Source organism: Lynx canadensis, chromosome A1 (genome assembly GCF_007474595.2).
Source record: "Lynx canadensis isolate LIC74 chromosome A1, mLynCan4.pri.v2, whole genome shotgun sequence".
Classification (NCBI taxonomy): domain Eukaryota; kingdom Metazoa; phylum Chordata; class Mammalia; order Carnivora; family Felidae; genus Lynx; species Lynx canadensis.
In genome coordinates, this window is record NC_044303.2 from 190,974,667 (window position 1) to 190,996,163 (window position 21,497).

The 21,497-nt window shown below is 45.2% G+C and overlaps 1 protein-coding gene across 2 annotated transcripts in view; it reads right to left on the minus strand.

Moving 5' to 3' along the window:
* The window catches only part of CYFIP2 (cytoplasmic FMR1 interacting protein 2), a 127,652-nt gene extending 112,279 nt beyond the window's left edge, over nucleotides 1-15,373 (minus strand). Inside the window, exon 1 of one of the 2 annotated variants that reach the window (XM_030328478.1) lies at nucleotides 15,285-15,373. The gene's annotated coding sequence lies outside the window, so the exon portion shown is untranslated. The remainder of the gene's footprint in view (nucleotides 1-15,284) is intronic. The other variant, XM_030328480.1, reaches the window with a different exon arrangement.
* Between the last annotated feature and the right edge of the window lie 6,124 nt (nucleotides 15,374-21,497).

A 21,497-nucleotide genomic window follows, 5' to 3' on the forward strand; every position in this document is an offset into this window, starting at 1 on the left:
TGAGCTGTCAGCACACACCCGATGTGGGGCTTGAACCCATGAACCGTGAGATCATGACCTGACCTGAAGTTGGATGCTCAACCCACTGAACCAGCCAGGCACCCCGGAAATCAGACATTTTTAACACAACCGCTATAAGTCACTGCCAACTCCATCCACATCAGTCAGAAAGAAAAAAAACATTCTTGAGGTGCCTGGGTGGCTCAGTCGGTGGAACATCCGACTTCAGCTCAGGTCATGATCCCACAGTTTGTGAGTTTGAGCCCCATGTCGGGGTCTGTGCTGACAGCCAGGAGCTTAAGCTTGCTTCAGATTCTGTGTCTCCCTCTCTCTCTCTCTCTTCCCCTCCCCGGCTCATGCCCTTTTTCTCTCAAAAATAAATAAACATTTAAAAAAAAAAAAGAAAGAGGAAACATTCTGGAAATTTTAACATGTATACGTGAAAATAAGTACTTGTTTTCTGGCTCAAGTGTCCTGCCTGTTATGCAATCTTCCAAGTGAGAATAATTCTTCATAGTCAGTCAATGAACATGTGACTCTTTTGCTACTTTGGAAGAGAAATTAATAAAAATACTTAAAAATTAACTGCGTTCTGGAAGCATCACTTACCACACACAGCTACCACCTCCCAGGGTGGGGTATTCATGGCAGATTTAAACTCAGCATCTTTCTAACAAGCTCAAACACAGTGGCCTGGTTTCACCGAGAAGTAAGAACACTGGTCTCATGGGCCATCTGCTTCTGAGAAGGGCTTTAGGGGCACCAGGGCTGGGATGACCGATGGACGCCGGGCAGGAGGGGTGGGCCCCACGAAGGCCGGGTGGGTGCCAGGAGAACCTGGCTTTGGGAATGCAGGTTCTGACTAACCACACCCTAAACCCTGCTACTCTGTAAGCGAAAGAGTTGCAGTGTCATTTTCTATTTGACTTTCTGGAAGGAAAAGGAAAACATAGGAAGATATTTTTACTGAAGCGGAATACCAGGCTAAGTATAGCAGTTGTGCCTGAGCTGCGGGTTCAAATCCATCATCTGCCATTTACTAGCTATATGACCATAAGCATATTACTTAACCTCTCGAGCCTCAGTTTCCTTACCTGTAAAAGGGTGATACTTAACAACAGTCCCTGCCCTCAGTGACTTACTCTGAGGGTTATATAACATTACAGGATGTGGAATGCTGCCCAAAGCAGGCACAGAGTAAATGTCAGCGGGTGGGTGGCCTCTTTTTAAACAGAGTGAATGGATGGATCAAATCTTGCAACAATTCTGTAAGAAAAGAGGGCATTATTATTATCTCCACTCCCAACATCGCAACTCTATAGGTCTTTCATACTGATTTCCTCAGTCACAACTACCCTGCAGTTTCGAGAGGACAGGTGTTGCTTTTGCTGTTTTTCGAAGGAGGGCCCGGTGTTACTGAGAAGTGAAAACGGGTCTTTCAAGGTCATGTGGTCAGCTGGTGGCTGAAAGGGGATATCTTGACTCCCAGTTCTGTGCCCTTTCTTCTAGACCACACCTACTTTTGTGCCTTTATAAAAGGCATACCAAGGACTTTCCTTTGGCTGCAGTTTGGCTGCTTTGTCTCTGCTCAAGAAGAACAAGATTCTGCCAACCCAGAAAGATTAGGGAACTGTCACCTTTGGGTCTCATAAATATCAAAAGGCCAGGAAATATTTTCCCTGAAAATCTATCCAGTTAGAAAGCAAAAAACACAGGGGCGCCTGGGTGGCTCAGTCGGTTGAGTGTCCGACTTCAGCTCAGGTCATGATCTCGCGGTCTGTGAGTTCCAGCCCCGCATCGGGCTCTGCACTGACAGCTCAGAGCCTGGAGCCTGCTCTGGATTCTGTGTCTCCCTCTCTCTCTGCCCTTCCCCTACTCACGCTCTGTCTCTCTCCCTCTCTCAAAAATAAATATTAAAAAATTTTTTGAAAAAAGAAAGCAAACAATACATAATTTCAAAAAATTATAAATATATATTTATATTTACAGATATTATATAAGTAAATATGTAAATAAATATAAAAATATAAAAAGGAGGCTTAGACTGTCCCCCTTAAAAAATATATTCTTGAGCAGCATTTCACGGAGCAAGGAAAAATTCAAAGAAGGAATCTGGAGTGTAGCCTGCTCTTCCATCATGAGTGTATGCTAAGTGTGTTGGGGACTGTGTGGGGCACCCAAGTTTGCTGTGACAGGATGTGGCTCCACAGGTCAGTATTTCCCCTGCTGCTGAGACCCTTTCACAGGCCAGAGTCAGCTTCTTCACTGGTGTGGGGGCCAAGCAGGGACACAGTCACCTGTGCACACTTTACAGGATTTCCATAGATGGCACCAAAATGGACTGTGTGGCTTACCCTGAACAGGCTGCAAGGAAAGAGTTTTATAAGAACACTGCACTTATCCAGTGGTCAAACCTTGTGGCTCCAACCCCCGTCACAGCACTTTTAGTGTATTGCCTGTGGATAAAATAAAGCCATGGGTGAGGCCACAATGCTGAGCAAGAAGCCTCACAGTGGTAGAGGGAAGGGAGAGGCAGAGCTATGCAGGATGGGGAGGGACCACACAGGTGTGGGAATCTGGGCCACGTACAGAAGCAAAACTCTCTATATATATTTTAAAATTTTTTAAATGTTTATTTATTTTTGACAGAGACAGAGACAGAATGCAAGTGGGTTAGGGGCAGAGAGAGAGAGAGAGAGAGAGAGAGAGAGAGGGAGATACAGAATCCAAAGCAGGCTCCAGGCTCTGAGCTGTCAGCACAGAGCCCGACGTGGGGCTGGAACTCAAGAGCTGTGAGATCATGACCTGAGCTGAAGTTGGTCACTGAACTGACTGAGTCACCCAGGAGCCCCAGAACTCTATATATTTCAATAGCCTATAGAAGCATCATCAATATCACAGTACACAGAAGTCACCAAATTCCTCATACACTGCCAGAATGATCCTAGTGCTGGAGGAGACTGAAAGGAATGGTTACCTCCTTAAGAGGCCTTTCTGACTCTCCTACCTCCTATCGGAATTCACTTTCTCCTTTGGCCCTCATTAAACCCAGCGTGTCCCTACTTTCAGGGCATCCATAATGCTTTATTACACATTTTATCACATTTTCTCTCCTTGCCCTAAATGAAAAATTCCCCAAGGGCAGGAGCTGTGTCTAACTCACATCCAGCTTCCCAGTACAGTATGAAGCACACCCTTGCAGCTACATAAAGATTTATTCAATGAGTAGATTGGCCATTGAGCCCAAAACATCAAGAATTACATGGCTATGTTCAAGATACCAGGATTTTAAAATTGGGGAGCAGAAAAAGGAATATAAATAGGAAAAAAAAAACCTGTTTATATTTTAGAAAGAACTCCATTTTGATGGTTCAAATATTTAACATTTGAGCACTTAAAGTGAAAAGCTTCAATATTTTGTAAACACTTATCTATGAAATTAACTCTCTTCCTTCTATCACCATATGACCTTGATTTCACTCACCCTTCAAGGTCTCTCCCTCTACCACATGATTGTTCCTTCCCTGGAACTCCCAGGACTTCTTAAGCGTTGGTGAGGTGGTGAAATCCGAACCCTCATACATTGCTGGTAGGAATGTAAACCAGTGCAGCACTTGGGAAACAGTGTGGCAGTTCCTCAAATTTTAAAACCTAGAGTGGCCATGTGACCCAACAATTCCACTCCTAGGTACATCAGCAGTACCTCCCTTGTGATGCTTTCTGCCTGAGAAGGGTCATGAGTACAGATACTTCCTCTTCCCATGTCAGGGCAACTGTTACTAATTGATAATGTCTTTATTTCTCAGAGTTCACAGGCAGCCTCAGAATCCTTCTCACGAAATACAGAACTCCAGGGGGCCAGTAGCAATCAATCTGTGTTCACCCATGAGAGAAAACATATATGCCCTCCCTAGGGTGGAATGATGCATGCATGTGTAAGCTTCATGAGGTTAGAGACCATTTCTCACCCATCTCTGAAAACCTCAGAGACCTTAGCAGAGTGCTGAAGACAGATTAAGCACTGAGGAATTATGGGATGAGAGAATGCATGAGCATACCCGAATCCCCTGACAACATTGGCAAAATGACATGACCTGAATTGGCCATGTCTTCATTTCTAGTTTTCCCATTCCTTCTTCTTGGCTACTGATAACACAGATAATTTAAATGGAATATGCAGTCATGCCCTATATAAGCCTGTACAATTATTTACTTAATATTTTTTTAAAAAGACTTTTCACTTTTACTCTATATATTAGAAGGAAGCTCATATTACAACCACTAATAGAGAACCAGTATCACTTGCCATAAACAGAGGGAAACTAAAAACAATGAAAACAACGGATGTCATCTGGAAATCATCTCATGTCCAGCACTGATACGTTCGTGAGAGGTGGTTTATCACGTGAGAGTGGGATGGTGAACTGGTTAGAATCCTGTCTGCCACTATTGGCTGTGTGATTTTGGGAAGATGACAGCACATTTCTGAGCCTCATCTTCTTCACCTCTGATACGAGGAATAATAACAGTTCCTACCTCATAGATTTTGAAAAACAAAAGCCCAATAATCCATGTAAACAGCTTGGTAAGGTAGAGAGTGCTCAATAAAAGTTTCCCAACAAAACCAAATCCAGCAACATAGAAAAAAGATTACGTATCATGACAAAGTGAGACTTATCCCAGGAATGGAAGACTGGTTTAACACCAACATCCCCAAATCAATTAATGTGGGGCACCTGGGTGGCTCCGTCGGTTAAATGTTAGACTTCGGCTCAGGTCATGATCTCACAGTCTGTGGGTTCCAGCCCTCCATTGGGCTCTGTGCTGACAGCTCAAAACCTGGAACCTGCTTCAGATTCTGTGTCTCTCTCTCTGCCCCTCCCCCGCTCACTCTCTCTGTGTGTGTCTCTCTCTCTCAAAAATGAATAAACATTTAAAAAATAAATTAATGTGATAAGCCATATCATGGAATAAAGGACAAGTCCCACAGGATCACCTCAGTACATGCAGAAAAAGTATTTGACAAAAATCTCATACTCTTTCACAACAAAAACATTCAACAGACTAGGAACAGAAGGGAACTTCCTCAACGAGATAACGGACAGCTACCAAAAAATCCCATGGCTAATATCAGACTTAATGGTAAAAGACTGAATACTTTCCCCCCGAAAATTAGGAAGAAGACAAGGATGTCTACTCTCTCCATTTCTATTCAACATTGTACTAGAGGTCCTAGCCAGGGTAATTTGGCAAATTCTACGTACAAAATCCACTAAAAAACGATTACAATGAATAAACATGTTCAGCAAGGTTGCGAGATACAGGATCAACACACAAACATCAATTATATCTCTATACATTAGCAATGTACAATCAAAAAATGAAATAAAAAATAATTCTATTTACAACAGCATCAAAAATAATATAATATTTAGGAATAACTTTAGCAAAATAGAAGTGTAAAATGTATACTCTGAAAACTGTAAAACATTGTCACAAAAATTAAAGACCCAAATAAATGGAAAGCTCTCCCATCTTCACAGATTGAAAGACTTAATATTGTTAAGATGGCAATCTTCCCTGAATTGATACAGATCTAATGTAATCCCGATCAAAATCCCAGCTGGTGTCTGGGAAGAAACTGACAAGCTGATTCTAAAATTCATACAGAAATTCAAAACATCCCTAAAAAAGAACAAAACCAGGGACACACATTTCCCAATTTCAAAACTTACTACAAAGCTACAGTAATAATTAAAACAGTATGGTAGTGGTATCAAGATATGGAACAGAATTGAAAATCTAAAAATAAATTCACATTTATGGTCAATTGATTGTTAAAAAAATTTTTTTTAACGTTTATTCATTTTTGAGACAGAGAGAGACACAGCATGAACAGGGGAGGGGCAGAGAGAGAGGGAGACACAGAATCTGAAACGGGCTCCAGGCTCTGAGCTGTCAGCACAGAGCCCGACGCGGGACTCGAACTCATGACCGTGAGATCATGACCTGAGCCGAAGTTGGACGCTTAACCGACTGAGCCACCCAGGCGCCCCGGTCAATTGATTTTTGATAAGGGTACCAAGACAATTCAAGGGGGAAAGGATACACTTTTCAACAAATGGTGCTGGACAACTGGGTATCCACATGCAAAAGAATGAAGGTAGACTTCGACCTCATACCAAACAACAAATTAACTCAAAATGGACCAAAGACCTAAATGCAACAGCTACAACAATAAAACTCTTAGAAGAAAACACAAGAGTAAATCTTTGTGACTTTGGAATACATAATAACATCAAAAGGACAAGCAGTGAAAGAAAAAATAGATAAACATATATTTGATTTTATTAGCTATTAATAGACACTATCAAAATTAAATGTAAAACTTTTGTTACTTCAAAAAACAGCATCAAGAAAGCAAAAGACAACCCACAGGATGGGAGAGACTATCTGGAAGTCATACACCTGTTATATGTGTAGAGGATATAAAGAACTCTTAAAATTCAATAATAGAAAAGCAACCCAAATGGGCAAAGGATAGACTCCAAAGAAGATATACAAATGGACAAAAAGCACATATAAATTTATTAATATCTTTAGCCATTGAGGAAATTCAAATCATAATCACAGTGAATTATCACTTCACATCCACTGGAATAGCTACAACCAAGAAGACAGATAATAACAAATATTGCTGAGGATGTGAAATTGGAACCCCCCTATTTTGCTGCTAGGAATATAAAATAGTGCAGTAACTTTGGGAAATAGTCTGGCAGTCCCTACAAGTTATAAATATAGAGTTACCATAAGATTAAGCAATCCCATGCCTAGGTATAATCCTGAGAATTGAAAACATACATCCACACAAAAACCTGTATATGAATGTTCACTGCACCATTATTTGTAGCAGCCCCAAAGTGGAAAAAACTCAGATGTCCATCAACCGATGAGTGGATAAATAAAATATGGTATATCCACACTATGGAATATTATTCAGCTGCAAAAAGGAATGGGGTCTAAAGGCATGGGCTACAACATGGATGGACTTTGAAAATCTGCTAAGTGAAAGAAGCATAATACGCTTTTTAAGGAAATGTCCAGGGTAGGCAAATCAAGAGAGACACTAAGTAATTAGCGGCTGCCTGGGCTTAGGGTGGAGACTGGAGGAAGTAGGTGGTGCTGCTGATGGCCATGAGGTCTCTTCTTTCCGGGGTGATGAAAATGTTATAAAATTGATCAGGATGATGGTTGCATAACTCTGTGAATATACTAAAAATTACTGAACTGTATGTTTCACATGGGTGAATTGCAGAACATGTGAATAATTCAAGCCGTTACAAAAAAAGTGTTAGTATTTGCATGAGTGCTTGGGGAAACATTGGCTGTAACATAAGCAGCAGTGGTACAAAGAGAGAGGGAGGAGGGGTAGGAGCTTGGGGAGTCTGGGAACTATGGTGCGCCTGACAAGCAGAGACTGTGTTGAATAGAAATCATCAGAAGAGGTGGGAGAGAAACAGAAAGCAATGGACACACCCACAGTACCCCACGGAGCAGCCCCTAGACTGCAGGATGAGCTGGACCACCCAAACCAGCACCTGCTCCCAAGCCTTCCACCCCAACCCTGTTTCTGTCACACTGCCAGATATCTGTCAGGTCCTGGCTGCCACACCCCGGAGGAGAGACTGCTCAGACAGGAACCACCTCTGAGCTGGGGGGATGGGCTTTGAGGTTTAGAATGAGAACAAGCCAGGTTTGTAGTTCTCCTCCCTGAGGACACTGAGGCTGAGAGACGAGATGGACCTATACAAGGTCACTTGGCTAGTTAGGGACAGAGCTGGGGCTAACTCTGTAACTTCCTGGGCAGACAAGAGGATCTAATACAGTAACAGATACGATAGAGCTGTTAAATTTTTTTTTTAAAAGGAGGAATATTAAATAGGAAGGAAGGAAGGGAGAAAATTCTAATTTTGCAATAAAACAAAAAAGCCATATAAGAAAGGAGATAAATGAAAGGACATTACTTAGCTCTCTTGTGATTTACACACATTTCACATTTACAGATTTTAATAGCATAGATGCTTTTGAGGCACCTGGGTGTTTCAGCTGGTTAAGTTTCTGACTCTTGATTTCAGCACAGGGTTTGTGAGATCAAGCCCTGGGTTGGGTTCTGTGCTGACAGGGGATCCTGCTTGAGATTCTCTCTCTGCCCCTTCTCCGCTTGTGCTCTCTCAAAATAAATAAGTAAACATTTAAAAATAATGATGTAGATGCTTTAAACATGACTTACGTTAGGGGAGCCTGGGTGGCTCAGCTGGTTGAGTGTCCAACTTTTGATTTTGGCTCAGGTCATGATCCCAGGGTTGTGGGATCAAGCCCTGCATAGGGCTTTGCGCTGAGTGTGGAGCCTGCTTAAGATTCTCTCTCTCTCTCTCTCTCTCTCTCTCTCTCTCTCTCTCTTTCTCTCTCTCTGTTCCTCCCCACCCCCTGCTTGCTTGCTCTCCTTCTCTCTAAAACATTAAACTTAAAAAAAAAAAATTAAACATAGGTTAAAGCAGAGCTGTCACTATATTGGGAGATGGGGGCAGGGGAGGGAGGTGGATGGTGCAAGAAAGTGAAATCTTCATCCATCACAGCAGGAAGTAAATAGATAATGCATAGAACAGATAAATCAAGAAACAGCAGTGTAAGCATATCGTTTAGAGATCTGGAGGCAAGTGCTGGAAGAAAAAGTCAGTTAGAGGTGACAGCTTCTATGGGGAGGTGGGCACTGGATGGTTGTTTTCATTACGAGTCTTTCAATACTATTTGATCTTTTTTAAAGCATGTACTGCTTTGATCGAAATTTTTAAACTTACTTTAAGAAACAACAAGCCAGGGGCACCTGGGTGGCTCAGTCAGTTAAGCATCTGACTTTGGCTCAGGTCATGATCTCACAGTTCGTGGGTTGGAGCCCGTGTTGGGCTCTGTGCTGACAGCTCGGAGCCTGGAGCCTGCAGCAGATTCTGTGTCTCCTTTTCTCTCTGTCCCTCCCCTGCTCACACTCTCTCTCTCTCCCTCTCTCAAAAATAAATAAACATTAAAAAAATTATTAAAAAAAAAAAAACAACCCAAGGCCTCCTTCCTAGGATTTCCAACATCTGACCCGTCCCCAGCACCGTCTTCAGGCAGTCTTCCCTACCCAAGTCCCTCACTGTGGGTCTTCTGGGATGAGAGGCCCCAGACCAGCAGCTTCTCTCCACACAAGGGACGTGAGGTCAGAGCACAGAAGTCCATGACCTGGGCCTCCGGAGAAGGCCTACCCTCCTCTTTGTTTACAGCAAAGAAAAAGATCCTGGCAGGGTTAGAAACCTGGCCACGGTGCCCGCCTGCCGTTTTACTCAGCTGCTTCCTGTGTTGTCAGGGTTGAGGGGACCTTTCTGTTGATAACCCAACCAGGCAGATCCCATCCTCTTGTGGGGTGTGGGGGAGTCCTGACACCAAGGGCGACTTCCGGATTTGTTCCCACTGCAGCCTGTGACAAGTCACCATGTGAGGGGCACCAATGTGACCTATATCCGGGGACAGGAGCCAGCTCTCAGAAGCACCTGCTAAAACTGAGAAAGAGAAGCCAGCCACACCGCATCTGCTGTGGAAACAAAGAGCGAGACTTCAGGTTCAGCCACCAGATCAGAGCACGCAGACCATCAATGTGACGTTACAACTCGAATGTGGCTGGGTCTGAAGGCTCACTTAGGCCCTGGAGTCACATTTCCACTCACTCTAAAAAGGCCATTTCCCAGTCTATAAAATATGGAGGCTGGCCAGGCAGTGGTTCTCAACCATGATGTCACATGGTTGTGAAGGTTCTTGTGGGCAACTTTTACCAGTAATGGCGTAAGTAGTGAGGTTTGCAAACAAGGTATTTTTATTATGTGTTTGGGAAGGTTCCAAGCGCTCCCATGCTATCACTGCTTGCCTATACATCTTCTCCCCTGAGAGGGAGAAAACAGGGGTAGAGTGGGGAGGGGACTGGCTGTGGGTGTGGTGTGTTGAGCACGTCAATATTTTCCATAATATGTACTAAAAAAAAAAGAGCAAAACCAAAAACAAGCAGTTAAGAATCACTGGACTCTCTCAGGGCCCTTCCAACTTGAAAGAAAACGACACTGACAGCAGATGGACACGCCGTGCAAAGCGCTTCCTTGAAGACCACCGTTCCTTAACAAGCAAACCCACTCTGGCCAGGATGTATGGGGTGCCATTACCCTGCCCATGGACATTCTTGCCTTTGCTCCAACTCTCTGCACTTCCCAGCAGACTGTCCTCTTCTCTTCTCGAATCCCACCCACCCTTGACCACTGGCAAGGCCCAAGTCAAGATAGGCCTCCTCCACGAAGGTCTGACCAGCGAAACTCCACCAAACCTTCATTTCTCTGGATTCTGACAGTGCTCACAGTCTAAGAGTCCACAGTTTCCTTCTGCATTATAAATTGCTTTATATTTCACTAATTCTTTGGATCACCAGAAATGACAGGAATAATCATCTTTTTTTAGCTTGATCCGTAGCCCTAGCACAGATGTGGGCACATGCTAGGCATTATTTGCCTAATTAGCATTTCATGAACAACTTGTTGAAGGCACAAACCAATGGCCCAAATGCACGTTATCTGGTAAAAAAATTTTTTTTTCATTGAAAACATTCTGATCCAAGGCACCACATAAGTCAGCCTTATTACCATAAGAATTTGAGGAGACTTTTAAAGAAAATCCTGTCACAGCTTCCACCTCAACTCGTAAGAGGCAGGTCTTTATTTCTCTTTCCCACAAAGGTGTAACATACTTGGAGGTTGATGGCTCACCCCTAGTTCTGATTTCTCTTCTCACCATTCATACTTTGTCAAAAGCAGTCTTAAGGCATCACAATATAAAATCACAAACTGAATACCTTTCTCAGGTATCCCTTCCCTTAACGTTGAGTTATTGAGGGCCAGCCCTGCAGATTCTTCGGTCTCAGCTGGGCCATCAGTAAAGTCAGACAATCCTCTCTTTCATCCCCCAGTTGATTTCTTATTCCACCCACAGAGGCAGCTGTTCCAAACCTCCGGAAGTCTCCTGAACTTTCCTAACCAGTCCACCACCTTTACTTTCTGCAGAGGACCTTGTCTCCTGCCTTATTTAGAAGACAGAGACCATACAACATGGACATACTAAACATCCCTCTGTCCCACGAAATGATTCAAGTCGGAGAACCACTGCTTCAAGATGACCTAATGATGATGAAAACACACAATCAAAAGGCCTATTGATGAAGTCATCACTGGGTCCTTCTTGGGTATCTCTCCAGAAGGTCATGTTTACTTTCCTCTCTCCTTGCACTAATTTCTGAGTTGCTGCATGTCTATTAAAATGCCATTCAGCCAGAATGGTCCCTGCAAGGAATTCTGCCTGAACCCAAGCTCTGCCTTCTCAAAACAATTTCCTTCAAGAATTTGCACTCAAATGGTTTCCTCCTCTGCTGCCAGGGCCCAAGAAGTATGGCTTGAATGGTCATCTTTTGAGGCACATCACACACAGCCCTTGGCATAATGGCCATGGCTAGGAAGCCAATATCCAAACCCAGCATCCTGGGAGGTGTCCCACACCCACTGACTGAAATCTGAAGTGTCTTTGTACAGACAAGGCCATCCAGGGGCCTTGACAGAATCTGTGAATCACAAAGTGCCTTTCAGTTTCCCTTTGGCTCAATGTTACAGAGAGGCCACAGATTTGTCTTCTTAAATTGACACACAATATATAATTAATAAATTGTTCCTTTAGGAATGAAGGGCAGCCGTCCAAAAGAGCCACACATTCAGAAACCTCATTCTCTTCTCTGTTTCCATGGCCTTTTCTTCTAAGACTGGGATGTACAGACATTATCTCATCTGCAGGTTCCTGTGGCAACAGGTAGGTAACGAGCTGGGCAAGCTGCTTTCCTTTGCCCAATTGTTAAAGTTGGAGAGGTGGTGGTGAATTTAAAGGCACACAGCAAGTCAAGGATAAATCCTGTGTCCTAAGACCACTGCACTGCTCTGTCTGCCCAGGAAGTGAAGCATGCCCTTAACATTTTTGGTTGATTGCAAAATGCTAAATGCACACAGAGGGAAAGTTCCTTCCTGGCCTCTATTTGTGTGTTGAAATGTGAGAATTACCTCCAGGTTTCTTCTCAGTGTACTCCCTCCCCTTTCTGCCTACTCGTTATACCTACCTTCAGTGAGCTACTCAAGAGCACTTCTTACCTGAAGCCTTACTGATGCCCTGTCTTAACACGGGCTACCTTTTGCAGGTAAACCTGGGGCTAGGTTTCTTGGTCACAGAGCCAACTCTCCTGGGAAGAGCAAAATCCAGGAAGGTTCTGGGGGTAGCCATGGGTTGACTACACACATGAGCTACATTCTTAATGATTATGTAATTAATACATTAAAACAATAAATACATAGATATAATAGCACTTAACTATGTGTGCCAGCTGCTGTACTTGGCACTTTCATGCATCCCTCACTTAATAAGAGCATCCCATGAAGAACCAGCTCCTTCCCCACCAACGCTGGCCCCCCTAGTCACTGCCCGGAGGCATGCCCCACCGTCCTCCCCCACTTCTGCTACCACAGCAGGGTCCATCCTTTAGACCCTAGACATGGTTTTGCTCCCCCAAATGACAAGACCAAAGGCCTTTTACAAAGACTCCAATGAGGTGACTGATGTCTGGTTTCGTCAACTACAAGTGAATAATAATTAATACTTGCCACTAAAGAAATAGACTCATTGTTATGGTGGCCACACGGAGGCTACAAAAGCCCATTTTGTGAAGCTCTTGGTAGAACCCTGGGGCCAACAGCGGCCAAAAGAAACCTCTTTGAGAGTACAGGCCAATCCTCAAATGTGGGGACCGGAGCCCTGTACTGTTTTCCAGGAGTGTCGTTTCTAATGCTAATTAGCTTGTTGCCTATTCATCACCTAATTCAGCTTGCTGGTCAATGACAGCAGCGGAGGCCCACTGAACGCCCAACAGGGAACAATTTATCAGAGGGGACAGGTAGTGTTCTCCTGGGGCCCTCTTCCAGATTTTAAATTCATGTTTACTTCCTTCTCTGGGCCAGCCTCTGATTTGATTTGAGAAAAACTCACCGACCCTACTGGATTGGATACCCCATTCTTGGCCTAATGCCTAAAGCAAGTTTTTCCTTCAGCAGGGACTGAACAAGGCAGGCTTGGATGGCTACAGAACTGGTCAGAACTGGCCAGGAAATATAATAAAGAAGCTTAGTGAGCAGAGAGCTAATGCCCCCAGTCAGAGGCTCAGCATACAGAAACAGGCAGAAGCACTGGCTTTGTAAGCAACAACACGCTCTTCTTATGGCCTACTAACTGCCCGGGCAGATGGCATCCAGGGGCAATGAGTAACTCTCTGTAGGAAAGTTTCACCTCCCCCAAGTGGATACTGAGTGCTCAACAAATACCTTCCAGTGACAGTAACCAACCCCTGACCAGTTACACACACACACACACACACACACACACACACACACACACACAATTCCATTATTTCTGCTCTTGAAGCAAACAGAGCTGACAACTGGTAGACGCTGTCATTTCAGTGAGCTGTTCCCCAAAACTGCTACCTAGTTCCCTGTTCCCACTTCCAGCTCAGTGCCTGAAATGCCACCTTTAGTGATATCAAATATGTTGACTTAAAGATTTGTTTTCCATTAAAATGCCTTTCGGCCCGTTTCCTTTCCAGTCAAATGACTTCTAAAGGACCTGCTCTGCACTGAATGGGAAGTTCTTTTGTATTTAGCTCTTAAGGATAAACATGTTCACTGGCTCCTATCTTGAAAATAATTTTTGACATAGGAGAATGGGGGAAGCACAGAGCACTGCACGGAGGTGGAGGTGGGAGGCCTCAGGGAGAGTCACAGAGGAGGTGCCTAACTGTGCAGAAAACCACCTTCAAGGCCTTCGCAATCCTGCCCAGGGATATGGACCTAGAATTTTGCCTCCCAATATCTGTGATCTCCAGGGTTACCAGCACTGCTTCCAACAGGGCCCGTGTCCAAGAATAAGTAAGGTGAGACCCACTGCCCTAAAGGGGACACAGGTACGAGGTAGAAAACAAGAGTATGAGAGCCAGCACTCTCCTGAGTTGCCCCTCATGCCCCAGTCTCCTCGCCCATGCCAGGAAGGCACCTGAGAGCTAGCAGGAAAAGATCCTTGCTACCTTCTTGTCCTGGCTGGAAGAGAAGCCCATGGCCCATCAGCCCACAATGCTCCATCGCCGTGCTGGAGAAACTAGGCAACCAGAGGTCAAAGTCAGATTCCCTGAGCTGGGGAGGGCCTGGGCAGTCCCAGCGTCCTTTCCTGCCAGGTTCTCCTTAGTACAGAGAACCACACCACACTCCTGTCCGATCACGTTTCCTGCCCCCACCCCCACCCCTAAACAGAGAGCAACCCCTTCTCTTCCTTTTCACCCATCCATCGAGGGGGAGGGTGTCCTGAAAAGCAGAAACCACAACAGACAGGTGGGCACTCTTCCCAATTCTTCGGAGCTCAAGAAAATCCAACCTCCTCCCCAGGAGTCAGCCCACTCATCCCCCTTCCCCCCTGTCCTCCCCCGCTGCCTGGCAGCCAGTAGGGAGAGTGATGCTAGTGTAGGCCAGAAGGCTTCAAAGCGGGTCAGACTTGCCTCCTCCCTCGTTAAAACCCCCACCTTCAAACACTGGCGCTTCGCCCCTCGCCCCACCCATCTCACGTTCACTGCAGGGCGTCGGGTGCCCCAGGCGGCTGCCAGGCGGGCCCACGCGGCTCTCGCTTGCCCCGGAGGAGGTGATGGTGGCCGAGGCGGCAGAGGCGGCTGCCGGCGCTCTGCAATACCTGGGCTCGGGGATGTCGCCGCTGCAGGTGTCTCCGGTTCTCGGGGTTAGCGCCGCTCCTTCACCCGCCCGCGGCTCCGGCCCAGGCCGCGCACCTGCTGCTGCCGCCGCCGCGCCCGAGCTGCGTTGTGTGCCGGCGCTTTCCCGCAGGGGGATCCGCGCAACGAGGCCCAGGGTGGGCCGGAGGGGGAAGGGGGCCGCGCGGGGCCTGGAACCCGGCGTGCAGGGGCTTCGGAGGCCCCCAGGCCGCGCTAGCCGGGGCGCCGGGCCGAGCGCCCCCCTCGGGCGGGGAGAAGGGGCGCCGGCGCCTCGCGCATCCTCACGGCCGTATCGACGTCCCCCCGCAGCATCCCGGTCACCACGCCGGCCCCAAGGCCTGCGAACGCTGCTTACCTGGGTCTGCGGCAGGTTCGGGGGAGCGGCCCAAGGCTACCGCGGGGCCCCGCGCCGGGGCGCAGGATGCTCTGCCCCGCTTAGCTCCGCTGGAGGGCCGCCGCGCTCGGCCCCGCCCTCGGCCCCGCCCCCGCGCCCGTCGCGGCTCCTCCCCCGCCCGGGGTGCCAGCCCCTTCGCCGCCGCCGCTGTCACACAAAGAGCAGGAAATGGCTGCGGCGAGGGGCGCTCGGTGCGCCCCTCAACGCGGCGGGCGCATCCCAGACCTGCACCCCGGCGCCGGCCCCAGGACAGCCAGCTGCCCTGCCCTCAGGATGGAGAAGGAAGGGAGGACTTGCCCCCAGATCCCGCGTGCCGGAGAGCCACACCTGCAGCAGTGGGAGGACGGAAGCTTCGGGCTCCATTGCGATCTCATCGATCTCACGTTATTTCCAAGTGCTCATTTATCTACCTAATATTTATTGAGCACCTATTTTGTTCCGAGCCTCGTGCCAGGAGCTGAGTACGCACTGGTGTACTACCCTTTTGGAGCTTGTTATCTACCTGGATAGATAGGGCATAAATTAACCTAGCTAACGTCCAGTTACAGCTAGAAGAAGTTCTGTGAAGGAAAGAAACAGGGCAAAGTGATGGAAGATAAACCAGGGGTTTGGGGAGAGGGAACTTCCACCAGTTGAGTCTGGTCACCGGTGCTCCTCTGCTCAGGAGTATCTTCTCAGTCGCTTGGAGCCAATCCCTGAAGCTGCCATCTCTTAAGCAGGGACCTGCCTCAACTTCATTGAGGAAGAATTGCCTAATGGACAAAAAGGAAAATACGTGGTGACAGGAAGTCACCTGGCTTTGCCAGGAAGGACCTGAGAGGACAGGCACCTTTCTCTTCAAGGCTTATCTGCCATTTAGGGCTGCCCAAAGAAACGGTCCTCACCCAAGCAGCAGTCTGGTGGGGCTTCAGATCCAACCTTGAGACCCCCTACTCAAGTCACTTCAACACTCTGTTCTTGAGAAGCCACCATATCTATAATGTGAGGGATAATAATTGCCCTTCCTACCTCACAAGGTAAACACTTGAAAGCATTTGAAACATTTTAAAATGTAAAGGATAAAGTACTGTTACAAGGGAAGCTTTCTCAAAAGTTTGTCTATGTATACTTAATTACTCAGCTATTCCTATTAGGGGCTATTTATAGAGGAGCCACAGAGTCTCTGGCAAAGAACTTGGGAATCTACACCCTCACTGATCTCACACCATTTCTTATTTCCCAAGCACTCAGAATTCATGATCCTTTATGGTTTGATGTTACATCACTCATTCGAATTTAAATTGCTATTTCAGAAAGGATGACTTATATATGTACACACATACATTTCTGTCCCTGTGAGAAAGCTTGTGGAGGTGTTTGTGGAGGATGGCTTTAAACACCAAAGTTTCTTTCTTTCTTTCTTTCTTTCTTTCTTTCTTTCTTTCTTTCTTTCTTTCTTTCTTTCTTTCTTTCTTTCTTTCTTTCTCTCTCTCTCTCTCTCTCTCTCTCTCTCTTTCTTTCTTTCTTTCTTTCTTCCCTTCTTTTTTCTGTAATTTTTCATTTTCCACTGTGATCCTTAGGATTTTGAGTGTCAGTGATTACAAATACTTAACAAGAGAAATTGGGAGCACCTGGGTGGCTCAGTAGGTTAAGTGGCTGACTGACTTTGGCTCAGGGCATGATCTCGTGGTTGGGGAGTTCGAGCCCCGCATCAGACTCTGTGCTGACAGCTCAGAGCCTGGAGCCTGCTTCGGATTCTGTCTCCCTCTTTTTCTGCCTCTCCCCTGCTCGTTCTCTCTCTCTCTCTCTCTCTCTCTCTCTCTCTCTCAAAAATAAATAAACATTTAAAAAAAAAGAATTAAAAAAACAACAAGAGAGATTGAATTTTCACTCTAAAGGGCATGTTTTGTTGGATGTCGTAGATTTCTGGAAGATGTATTTCTCCCTGTTGTTCCTTCCTTGTCTTTTCACCTTCTAAGATCAAGTTGTTTAAAAGAAACAAAAAGACTATTAGATATATATTTGGTTGGATCCTAGGCAAAAATAATTCCCTGACCCCCTGAATTTCATTTGCTTATAAGGGGAAGCAATACGGTCTTGTTGAAAGCATTGCGTTGGCAATCCAGAGGCTTGTATTTTGGTCCCAGCTTTGCAAGTAAATCATCCTAGACAAGTCACTGCACTTGTTTCCCCCTCCAGACGGTGAGGTAAGGTGGATTCATTCCAAGAGCCTTCTACATGTAGAAAATCACATGAGTTAAAACAAAGGACATGCCCCTGCCATGCTTACAGCACCTCACTAGCTTCTCATTGTCCTCAGCATGGAGCCCAAACTCCTTAGCAAGGCCCACAAAGGGTGTTCCATCTGGCGTCTGCCTCTCCAGTCTCCTCTGCTGTGAGCAAGCTCTCTTTGGTTGTAGCCAAAAGCAATCTTTTAGTTTCCCTAATCTGCTGTATTCTCGCTTGAGTTTGGCCTTTGTGCAAGCTGGGCTTTTTGCTTAGAATGATCTACCCTCCTTTCCCTCCCGCTTCCGCACTTTCCCCTAGTTTGCTGCCTAACTTCTGTGCATCCCTCTGGTGTCCACTTACCTGTCTGTTTCTTCTAGCTCCTTCCGTGTCTGGGTTAGGCTAGGGTTAGTCATCTATGCTCCCAGAGCCCCCTGGGCTTCTCTATCACACCCCTCGTCGTGCTGTGTTGTGATTGCTGACGTTGTTGCCTGCATAGCATTATTAGAGCATAAAATCTAAGAGAAGGGATGTGTCTTTCTTGCCTCTCATCACATTCTCAGAGATTCGTCCTTAATAGGAGTTCAATAAAAATGAGTTGAATGAATAATCAAAAGTGAACTCATAGCTCATATGTTGCCAGTGACACGCGTAGCCTTCTGTCTACTACCTTCAGATATGCCTCACGTTCAATCCTGGCTGCACCATCAGCCATGAGTGGGTTGAAGCTATCAGATGAGAATTGCATTGCCACCTGCAAGCTGGGGCCCACACAATGTGGTTCCATGTGTGGCAACCTTGCCTTGTTTTTAGAAAAGTCTCAGGTCACTTAGGACATCTAGGTGTCCATTTAAAATTGCTTCACAGAAACCAATAGTGGGGTATTTGGAATGGGCATAAGAATTGGTTCTGGAGACAGAAAACAGAAATACTATTTTATGTAGGAAAGGAATATGAGGTGGAGAGAAACTGAATAATACAAAAAAAAAAAAAGTCTTTAACTGCCATGGGACTGCTACACAGAGTAGGCTCACCCACTTGGTGCTTGTAGTTAACATTTGGGTAGTTAGCAGGAAAAGAAAAACTTAATGGTCAATTACGCAATTTACGTTGTCCATTAGATAAAACCTGAGCACTTGCTCAAAATTGCCTCATTTTACAGATGAAAGAACTGGGGCCCAGAAAGGGGAAGGGTTGCCCAAGGTCAGCTGGACCCAGACTCAGGTCTTTCCACAGGACACTGGGTTGCCTATTTCCTTCTTTGAATCTGGAATAGTTTGTTAAAATAGATGTTTTATGCTTATTTTTTAATATTTTTAAAATTTAAATCCAAGTTAGTTAACATATAATGTAATAATTATTTCAGGAGTAGAATTTAGTGATCTATCACTTACATATAATACCCAGTGCTCATCCCAACAAGTGTCCTCCTTAATGCCCATCGCCCATCTAGCCTGTCCCCCCACCCAACACCCCTCCAGCAACCCTCAGTTTGTTCTCTATATTTCAGAATCTCTTATGGTTTGCTTCCCTCTCTGTTATCTTATATTTTAAAGATATGTTTTGAACTAACATTTGTTAAATGTTTATTTGGGGCCAGCCTCTGTGCTAAGTACTATATATGAATGGGCTAATTTCATCCTCATGAAATCCTAGGAAGTAGTCCTGTTACTTTATAAATGAAATATTGAGGACTGTTTTGTTGCTGAAAGATTGTGACTCCATCTTGGTCCATTTGGAAACACATGTCCCCTCATCATGCTGTCTTTCTCTTACTTTGCTCATTTCTCACAACTTCTATGGAACTGGTTCCCTTGAAGGTCAGATCTTTCACACATAACTTCATAGCAAAGAACATTTCATCTTTACTTACACAAATTCTGTTTATAATAATTTTAGATAAGAGCTGATAAGGAGGGGCTGAGCATATTCTGAACAGGATTTGAAATGCAGCAGTATAGCCAAAGGCACAATGGGCTCAGTGCTGCTGTGTTCTCAGAAGTTAGCATAGGTGGCCCTATAATCAGCCCCACAGAATGGTTGGGCACATGGAATTTGGGGACAGACAGGTCTGGCTTCAAGCCCCCATTCTGTCACTCACTAATTGTGTGACCGTGAATGGCTTCCCTAATTTACTAAGCCTTGTTATCATCTGTAAAATTGAAACAGTCGTCATTGTACCTATCCCTTGGGTTCTTAGAAGATTAAGTGAAATAATAAATGTAACATGCTAAGCATAGTCATCATAAGTGGTCAAGAATGGAAGCTTATATTATTATTATTATGGTTATTAATGTGGTTTGAATTTTGGTGTGATCTCTAGGAAGAATGTAGGACTCGGAATAAGATCTGTGTTCTAACCTCATCTTTGTTAAGTGAGTCTACAACCTCAGGCATGCTCTCTGGGTATCACTTTCCTTTTCTGTCTGGTGAGACCCTTGTACTCCTGCTTCGATCCCAAAGCTGCTGAGAGAGCAAACATTATCTGAGATGGGAAACTGCTGTGAAATATACAAAAGAGAAACACAAATGAATGTTTGCATAGTTTGTCTCAGCTTACAGACACTTGTCCTCAAAATCAATCTGAGAAAATGGAAAGGGGCCAGAAACGTCTTCATAGCTGTAGATGCATGTAGGTAGTATGGGTAGAGGTGATCCTGGATGGTGAGAAACTCACAGTCCACTCAACCTTTTCAACTGATTCTCCTGTGACCGTGGCAAGCACCTACTAACCTTGTCCTCAAGGTTCCCAGTCCTAATTTAAAAGTAATGCAAGGGAAGAAGGTGGAATAAGATATATTTTTTTGTTTTATTCGGGCTTTTCTTCCTGAAATGTTCTTCCAGATCCTCTCCCTTAGGATCTCCTATTTACCCTTCAAGACAGCTCAAATATCACCTCCTCTGTGAAGCCCTCCTTGATCCCTGAGGGGTTTTCACTGTATTGTGACCATTGCTCCATTGGTTAGCCCACAACAACCCTTTGCAATCAGAGTTGATTCTCATTATTTGGTACTTACGTTTCATAAAGTTGCCGTGGGCACCGAATGAATGAATACTGAACCGTGGCTCCTAGGGGAATAATGGGGTTAGGTTCTTGTGAGCTTCTGGTCACAATATTTTCATCAACTGATCTATACATAACCTCATGTTATGCATGCTTGTTAGAAAGCACCTTATTTAATATACTTTGTGGATTCATTAACGTTAAAGTCACAGTCAACAGCATTAAAACTCATGACTGAATGAAACTTATCCAACACACGTATTTTCTTTGAAAGGGATGTCACAGCCTTCTTGCTCTAGGAACACTACAAACATTTCAGCTCTTTGCTCAAGGGCCATTTTAACCAGCAAAATTACCAACAAAAAGTACACAAGTGCAAACATGGCACTAAGCCTTGAAAAGGATACTTGTTTACTGTGTGAGAGCTGAAATGAGAAGGCAGAGCACTACCTTGTTTGACCTGGGCTGGGAATATGCACAGAGGGCAACTCACATTTTTCACTGCTCTGGCATGGGCATGCCATGGATGGCTATGGAAGGACTGGTTTGGGAGTTACAAATAAATTTCAGTGAGTAGGCAAATTTGCAAGTATAGAATCTGCAAATAATAAACATCAACTGTGTTTGTTTACGTGTTGGACTTTTTTAGTAGCCGAAGGGCTTCTTATAGGAAGGCTGGTGTCCATACTAGATATCTTCTCCTTCTCCAAATCCACTCCACTCTTTGCACCCTGCTCTTTACCCTGGGGACTTAGCTCAATGGATGGCCCTGCTACAGTTTCCTCATCCTCTGGCTTTCAGTTGGGTTTGGCCAACAAGTAACCCCAGCAGTGGATGGGGTAAGGGAGGAGAGTAGGGCCATTGTATTTATTCCCCTGCTTTCTCCTTGTGATGTTGCCTCGGGCTTCCTTACTAAAGGTCCTCTCCTCTCAAGGTGACCTTCTCCAGGTGACTCTCTGCTGTCA